The sequence below is a fragment of the Gadus morhua genome, chromosome 3, assembly GCF_902167405.1.
Source record: "Gadus morhua chromosome 3, gadMor3.0, whole genome shotgun sequence".
Lineage (NCBI taxonomy): Eukaryota > Metazoa > Chordata > Actinopteri > Gadiformes > Gadidae > Gadus > Gadus morhua.
Genome location: NC_044050.1, coordinates 11290658 through 11300173, shown reverse-complemented (window position 1 = coordinate 11300173; position 9516 = coordinate 11290658).

The following is a 9516-nucleotide window of genomic DNA, read 5'->3' as shown; positions in this document are numbered from 1 at the left end:
CACACACATAGTCACACACAAACGCAGAGTCACACACACACACACACACACACACACACACACACACACAGTAACAAGGTCACGCACACATGCAGTCACACACATATGCACAGTCACATACGCACACATACACAAAGTCATCCACACACATATGCCCAGTCCCAAACACACACACACACACACACATACACACTGACACATGCAAAGTACCACAAAAGCACACACACAGTCACACACATATTTGCCTGGCGGTGCAATCACAAGGCTTTCATAAGTGTACAGATATAAGCAGATTTGATAAAATACGTACTCTCCACTTCAAGAGGAAGTTCAACTACCTAAACAGGAAATTGCAGGGACACAAACATGAGAGAAACTTTGCTTTGTGTAAAAAATGTGGTTTCCTGCTACATGTGATCAGTGTCTACTCGTAGTTGTTCTTGCGAGGACGATGATGCCTTAGTGTGTATGTGATTCACTCTGTGTTGATAATTAACTTGATTCTCTGCCGTTTATTATTTTGGGCAAATGGAAGCAGTGTGTGTGTGTGTATGTGGGGGCAGGGATGGATGCATGTGTGTGTGTTGGGGGGGGCTGTGTGGGACCCCTGCCCAGGGGATTTATGCATTATTCAGGATAAGACATAAAAGATGTAGATGTGGTCAGAGACATATACAGGACACACACCACCACAGACTAACGGATATGCACAAACACACAAACACACACACACACGCACTCACACAATCAGACATGCACAAACACACACTCACTAACATATTCACACCAACACACCCGCAGATACACACAGAAACACACACACTCACACACAACTCTGCCTTATTTTTTCGAGCTGTGCTCTCTTATCTTCTGTCTCTGAGAGCTGTCTGACGTCAAACTCAGACACTCCAGAATACACAAGCAGAAAGGAAAGGATGAAAGGGGGATTAAATGAAACAGTGATAAACGCTGTGTCTGTTTCAAGCCAGGAGGAACAGGAGCTGAGCTTTCACAGTTCACTGACCAAGGCCGTACACCTGCTCAGTGAGATGGCGAATGATGAGGCAAGCCAGCTAGAATTTGAAGCCAGAACCAAAACAACACGAAGAGCAGCAATTCACCTCATTTCATCAGGCAGATGGGTTTTCAATTCTGAATCAGTAGCATTCACATAGCATTGTAACATGTAGCATAAAAGATTGTAGCAACACAACAACTATACCATAACATCGTAGCGTAACAAAGTAACATGAGGCCTAGTAATGCGTACCAAAGTAACATGTAGCATAGCATGAAATATTGTAGCAATAAAAACAACTATAGCATAATATAGCATAACTTAGTAATATGTGGCATAATAACATAATAATGTAGCATAGCATAGTGCATCATAGCAACGCATAGCAATGTGTATCATGGTGATATGGAGTGAAATACGGGACTTTACACTAAGAGCGTAAGAACAAGTATTGTACAAAAAAACATCTTATCAGCGTAAAAACAAGTGTCGTAATAAAAAAACAATCTCGTTGCGGAAACTATCTTAAAAAAATCATGAATTGGCTTAGTTAATTTTTTCTCTTTTTTCGACCTATGCTTTTTGTCAATGCTCACCTTTTTTAAACACACAAAGACAAAAAACACCATCATTTTAGAGCAATGCCTCTCTTACCCACCCTTTCTCTCAGACTTGCACAAACATATCACACTCACACGCACACACACACACACACACACAAACACACACACACACACACACACACACACACACACACACACACACACACACACACACATGCACACACACACACAGACACACACACACACACACACACACACACACACACACACACACACACACACACACACACACACACACACACACACACACACACACACACACACACACACACACACAGCTGTGGTTTGTCTGAATATTTCATTAAACAATGGTATGTTGTGGGTCTGGTGTAGTATGGTGTGAGTGTTGTATGGTATCGTGAAATATGGTGCATTTTGGTATGTTTTTGAGTGGTGTGGTATAGAATGAAAGGGTATGGTATTGTGTGGTGTGGTATAGTATGATAGGGTATGGTATGGTCTGGTGTGTTGTGGTGTGGTTTGGTAAGATTTGTTACAAATTCTATGGTTTATTTTGGTATGGTACGGAACTGTAAGTTAAGAAACTGTTGATAGATAAACCATGAATTGGCTAAGTGACTTTGTTCCATTACTTTTCTTTAAATACGATTGCGTATTTTGTTGAACCAATTTTCTTTTGGGGTAGGGTTAGCATTTTACTAATGTATTTTCTTTTTTTTTAAAAGTTTTAAGTCCACCAGTGGGCATGGATACATTGGGGTACATTCGTTTGAGTAGTGTATAATAATATACTTACTGTACTGTTTTTGTAGTTCTTTCATCGATCGTCATTGTTTTCTTTACATGTGGAGGTTATTCAGGTTAAGGTCACAACAAGGTTCCTTACAAATGTAGCTGGTTCAATTATACTGCTTACTGCTAATTTGTCGTTCTGCTTAACATTAATTAACTGCAACAGTTGTGCTTAGTTGAGACAACGGGGCTGCTAGTTTATTTACTGCAACACCTCATTCGTGTTAATTTATTGCTCTCTTGTGTCTGAGTTGGTAAGTGCTAGTTGTATACTAGTTCAAACATATTTGAAGCCATGTGATGTACCCATGGGCGAATGCTGCTGGGATGCAAGCTGGGCCCTGATCAACGCTGGCTGGGTTGCCGGGGAACCGGTGTCTGATGTTGAAAGACCCAAAACACCCAACCACCTCAGGTGCATGGATGGGGTATTGGCAGACGGAGGTGTCAGAGGGATGAATGGTCTTCAAACTGATGACACGTCATGGACAATGCTGATAGAGCGAGGACCACCGCCAGTAGCTTACTTTTCACCACAGTGATCAACTGAGCCCTTTCAGCTTTCCTTAGTCTGACCAGCCGCTATCGGACTCTTCACTGCCTGCCCTGACTTGCTGGAAGCTAGCGACCTGGGCCAGCTAGAAGGGTGCTTAGGCTGGACAGTTCCACTACCACATACCTACAGCAGCACCACAGATCGCTGCAGCTGTCATTAGGTCTTTGTGCCAGGTGTGCAAAGAGCGCTGGATGTTTTCCGAGAGGGAAGAGACAAAAGGCCACTGAGAACTGAAAACAACACAACGCCATACCAACTGTGGAAGTTGATCAACTACAACATCCCATCGCTGATCCAGAAGTTTTTGTGTTTTTTATCTTTAGAAACGTGGAACATAACACAACCATTTAGGTGCCCTTTAAAGGAATACTTCACCGATACAGAACCGGCGTTCTATCCTTATGAATTTGCTATTATAATATAAAAAAAATGTTTTTTCTTCCCTCAGACTAACCCAGTCTTCCCTTGGCCCAGCTGTCCCTACATTTCTACTGACCTGACGTCAAATGAAGCATTTCACGTCAGGTCAGTAGAATTTTGCTTGCCTGCAAGAAGGGCCGAGGACTACAAACCACTGGTTCAGCAAATGTGTAAGCCCATCAATAAGGAATGAGGGGGGCGGGAGCTCGCGTACGAGATGTAAACAAAATGTCCGCCATGTTTCTTCACTGCTTAGCTAGAGAATTAGACCGACACAAACCTCCGACCATGGCAGAAGCGAATTTGCAATGGGAAACAGCTGGAGTCCTGTGAATTGATTCTCGGCCATGGTGGAGAATGAATTGGAGGAAGAAACGTTGGCTTTCACTGGCTCTGAAGTCCAGATTGAACTGCAATTTCAAACTGATGTGGAAGGACCAGAGACGTCGAAGAACCCGACGCAGTCGTTTATTCATAATATCATCTCAAATGACTGCGTCAGGTTCTCCGACGTCTCTGGTTCTTCCACTCTTCAATCATTCTGAAGTAGACTGAACCGCGACATGGAGGAGAAAGGGTTTGTTGCCCGTGATTGTCTTCCGCCGGAGCCCCGCTGCCCGCGCCAGGGCACCTCCGCCTCGGAAGCAGGCAGCGGGCAGCGCCAAGGCGGTGGTTTCTCGCGGCAGCGGGCAGCGGGGCTCCGGCGGGAGACAATCGCTGGCAACAATCCTTTTCTCCTCCATGACGTGGTTCGCAGTTCCATATCAATCTGAAGTTGCAGTACACCATTCTCCACCATGGCCAATTATCAATACAGGGGTCTTATTTTGCAACCCATCCCATACCGTACCCGAGAATTACATTCTGCACCCGACCAGACACGCTATAAATTGATACCGATGCCAAACCCGCTACCGAAGGAAAATTAGACACATTTTACACTAACTGGTGTTTGGTGTGGGGCTTTAGATTGCTGTGCAAAAAAAAAAGGACGGTTTTAGTTTACTGGCTCTGCTCCTGAATAACATCTCCAGCACCAGAGAAGTATCGCTTACAGTCGCAAAACCCGTAACCGACCCGCGCTGTTCAGGCGTCCGACACAGTATCCACATTATTTTTCCCCCGTTTCATCGAAATTGTGAGGGTCACCCATCGGGTACCGAACCCGTGCAGGACTCCGAGATAATCCCCACTACGAGTCTTTACTTGTTGTGGAAGTACCAGAGACGTCCGAGAACCCGACGCAGTCTTTAATTCATTATATCATCCAGAGGCACACACAGCTTTTGGCCGTGATATTATATATTATACTTTATAGATACCTATATATTATATAATATTATATAATTTAGATACAGGGCTCCAGGAGTCCGCAAACGTCAACAATCACTTCTCCTCCATGCTGATGTTCACGCTGGACTGCAGGGAGTGAACACTTATTGGCTGTTATGTTACGTTCCTCAGGGAGTGAATGCTGATTGGCATTGTTGGAGTTGTCGTCTTCAATCCTCAAGCGCCAAAAAGTCACTGTCTGTCTTTTCTCGGTCAAGAAGGCACAAAATTTGAAATTTATGTTAATATTCCACTAAATGTATGACTCACTTTCAATACAGATTCATGTCTCCACCGGTTAAGTATTCCTTTAAGTGTGCATTAATCCTATTTTTTGATTTTGATATATTATAGGAGTATCTTATTCCCGTCATCGACCAGGAAGAGGACACCGTCCAGCCAGATATTGGAAACTCTGTGTTGACTGTGTGGAATGCCTGCTGAGGAAAACGGGAATGAAGCATCTGAGAGCTGCCATTGACCATTTTGGGCCCTCTGGTTTCATTGGCATAGATATTTACCAAAGTTCTTTAGAATGTGTACAGTCGATTCTTGGTGCAGACAATGGGTCAATAAATGCAATCTAGAGGAGTGAGAGAGTCAAAGGAGTCAGGAAGTTTCAGTGTGAGGGTAACAGGAAATGGGGAGGAGGTTGAAGAGTCAGAAGAATATGATTTTTTATTCTTTATATTCGCTGACTTTGAGAGGGTTGTAAAAAAGAAGCCAAAATGCTTAAATCATATTGTCAACTGAATCTATTATGATTCAACTGAATCTATTTTGTTTGTTTGCCCACATGCAAACTCGTCTGTATGTGCGTGTGAGCCTGGGTGTTTGTCAATTAATATGTGTGTGTCAATGTTTTTGTGTGTACATTCATTTGTTATCTTGTAAACCAGTTGTTGAAGGGACTGTAAGGTCAGCTACAGCCCTGTGGTTTAGACAAAAACTAATGGCAGAGTAATGACAGAGTGGGGAAACTGCAAACAGGAGATAAGGCAGATAGACACAAAATGGCCGCCGCAGGGAGCGATGATTACAAAGTCAGGGAGTGGTGGGAGTGGTGGTTACAGGCAGAGGGGAAAGGGGGGGGGGGGGATTCTCTCACTCTCTGACCTTGGAACTGAACTCTGCTTTATCATTTAGGACATTCCTTTTCAAGTTTGGCATGTCTGCATTTGACCGAGGTAGAATATCCCACCCTTTTGTTTCCATGGGGAATAAAAACTCTTTATATTTAAACCCACAATACATCGAATTTATCAAGGCCCAATTTTTTTTTCATCTGCTTATTAATACTATTAGAATTAGGCTGTTATTACTCAGTTTCTTTTTCATTATTCTTAAAAAAAATGTCCTTTTAGTTATTATGAGGCTATATTACTTTTAGTAATAATAACATTAGCTACATGATGCATCGACGGGGTTCCTTTGGTTCCATTGCAAGAGGCTCGTTCGACTGATGGTACATGATGTGAGTTCTCCACCTTGTGGTCAACAGTGGACCATGCACTCTAGAAAAACGTGAATCTTGCTGTTTTTTTAATAATTTTGTCCTCATCATGATGAGGAACTTATTTATTTATCAAATAATATTTTTGAAGAAAAAATAAAAGAATGAATTGCAAATTAATAGTTTACATATTTTATCGTCAATCCAATCCAATCAAATAATTTCAAAACAAAGCAGGTTGTAAATGCTTTGGAATTTTCTCCTGTTGTAGGTCTGCTCTATTGTGTCGATTCATTTATACTGTATTGCCTTTGATCCTTTTTAACTAAGAATATCCTGTATTTCGCCCCATATATTCTACATTTTATCCTCTACTAAAGGCCTACATGTTATAAGCATATTCTCTGCAACAAGCATCTCACTGCACACACATATCAGCATGTGACAGTTAAAACCATGTGCAGTAAATACCAACCTTACTATGTATACCAATTATCAATAATTGCATTGTTACTCTTGTGTGCTTGTTACATCCGGACCTCCTCATCCAACTCAGGCCTCACTTATGTGTCTGCATGGCCCTCGAGACAGATAATGTGAAATGGACGTTTCAAATTAAGTTACGCCATGAGCTTTTGGGGTAACTTAATACGATTTTTAATTATTAATCACGTTAGACCGAGCAATTGTCATAATCTATTATCTCTGGGATTAATACAATAAAGTACTCTGAATTTGAATCGGAAACATTTGAGTGCCATTGTGCTTTTACTATTTTCTCTGCAGAACTTTTCGGAGGAGTGTGTGAATGATGGCGGGTTGCAGCATCCTCAATGGGCCCCGAGTATGACTGATTGGACTCTGGGGGCATGGGGCTGCACACCTGTTCTGCATTAAGCAATTAAGCAACCTATGTGCATAGGCTGAACCAGCCCTCAACACAAACACTAGAGCTCACCTGCATCCTGTACCATTGTCAGACCAATTCTAAACCGGTTTCAAACATTCTCCACTCTGTTCCCTTTTTTTGGAGGAACCCAATAAAAGCCACGTAGGAGAAGTATTGCAGCCGTGCATAGCATGGGCATTGTCAATGCATACAGGCAATCAATACAGGTTGAACCAGTGCTCAGTCCACACACTATTTTTCTACCATTATCTACAAGTAGACGATTTCTTCCCCTTTAGGGGAGTGCACCAAAGTCAATATTACAAGCCCTCTAGTTGGCTTTTACTGGGCTCGTCCTGATAAAGGTCACAGGGTGGGGATGTTAAAACCGTTTTTCTGTTAATGGGTGAACCTGTGCACATTGATGAATCATTGTGTACAGGTGTGCAGCCCCGCCAAGCCCCAGAGTCCAATCAGCCTGACTCAGGCCCGGTGAGGCTGCCTAAACCAGCCATCATCCACTGACACTCCAACAAGGAGTTCTATTTCATGTACCTGTAGGCTTCGCCTACAATCATAGAACTAGAGTTATAAACATAACTATCGTTTTCCTAATTTAATAATCAAATTAACCCCTAAAATAATCTATTCAGCATTCAAAAACAATGTCATGTGTCAATGTGCTGCGTGCATCTTATTTGTTTGCATGTGTGTGTGTGTGTGTGTGTGTGTGTGTGTGTGTGTGTGTGTGTGTGTGTGTGTGTGTGTGTGTGTGTGTGTGTGTGTGTGTCTTGTTGGCTGAGAGATAAATGACTCTGTTCTTGCTTATCTGGAGAACGTGAATGTTGCAGACTGCAACTTTGACCTCAAAGATGCAGACCTTGAAGCGCTGCTCCAAGGGTACATTGTAGCATCCCTTCAGAAAATCGGCCTCATCATTTAAAGCCATTGAGGAATGGGAGAAGCTCCCTGAATTATATAGATATAGATTTTCCATATATTTTCCCATGATGTCCTACATTCATTTTAAAGAATTCAGTCTTGTCTACATTAATTAGACACCGGGGTTTCTCTATTCCATTCTATGGGTTGTAGCACAACAGGATGTTAACATCAGGTACTGGAGTTGATAGTTTGGAAGCGAGTCGGGGTTGAGGTGGGAGGGGTGGCGGGTGGATGGAGATTGTTGACAGAGCGAGGGGTCGGATTGGGAATGACTACATACTTATATACATTGCATATTGTTGTTGTTTTCTTTGGATCTATGACTGATTTGAGTGCTTCTAGTTGCTGAATCTGGTACAATGCATTTATACTCCTTGTGAGAGATTCATGTTGGATATAAGGTCACTGACAAACATATGTAATAAAATAAAATAAAATAAAATAAAAATACAACACAATAACGAAGGTGTACAAAGAGACAGCAGGGTATTGGATATTTTGTTACACAATTAACAAGGAAACTTTTATAATAAATGGATTAGTGGATAATAAGTGTTCTATTGTGTTTATTACTTAGTTACAGCGTTGAGCATCATTCTCTGCAGAGATACACACACTACACACCCAATGTCTCCACATCTTCTGCCTCCCATAGCCCTGAACATGTGTTCAACCTGATGAACCAGACAGACACACAGACATTTATGAAAGACAGACAGGGGGAGAGGGAGAGAGTGAGGGAGAAAGAGATGGGGGATAAGGAGGGAGGGGAGAGAGAGGGAGGGGAGAGAGAGGGAGGGGAGAGAGAGCGCACTCCATGGGAGAGTTCTGTCATCGTCTTTAGATTGGGTGTCCCAGGATGATCAAATATTCATACGGTGCTCAGGTAGCACACTTGATATCCAGAGAGAGATGGGGAGAGAGAGAGGAATATAGACGGAGCGAGAGCGTGAGCAAGAGAGAGAGAGACGGATATAGCCAGAGCAAGCGCGCGCACGAGAGAGAGAGAGAGAGAGAGAGAGAGAGAGAGAGAGAGAGAGAGAGAGAGAGAGAGAGAGGGAGACAGTGGGAGAGAGACAGAGGAAGAGAGGTTATGAGAGGGAGGAAGAGAGAGGGAGAGGAAGCAAGAGAAGAAGAGCAGTGCAGGGAGAGAAAGAGAGAGAGCGAAAGAAGGTTGAAAAAAACTTTCCTGTAATATTTTAGTCTTTGTCAGGTACTTTTCTAGCCTGGTTCTACCAGACTCTCGTACTTCACTTCATTTCATTTAGGGAAATTCAAATTGAGCGGAAGTACTTAGGCGGGCGGAGCCAGGCTAGTACTTTTCACTTTATACATGTAGATTCTATCAATTTACATTTTCTAATTTCCTTTTTTTGCGCTCTGGCAATTGTACAATTCCCATAAAGGCCTGAATTATGGTGAATTGAGGAGGAGAGAGAAAGAGAGACAGAGAGACAGAGAGACAGAGAGAGAGAAAGTTGATCACAATCAGGTCAGACAGATTTGAGTAACAAACACATCTGTCTG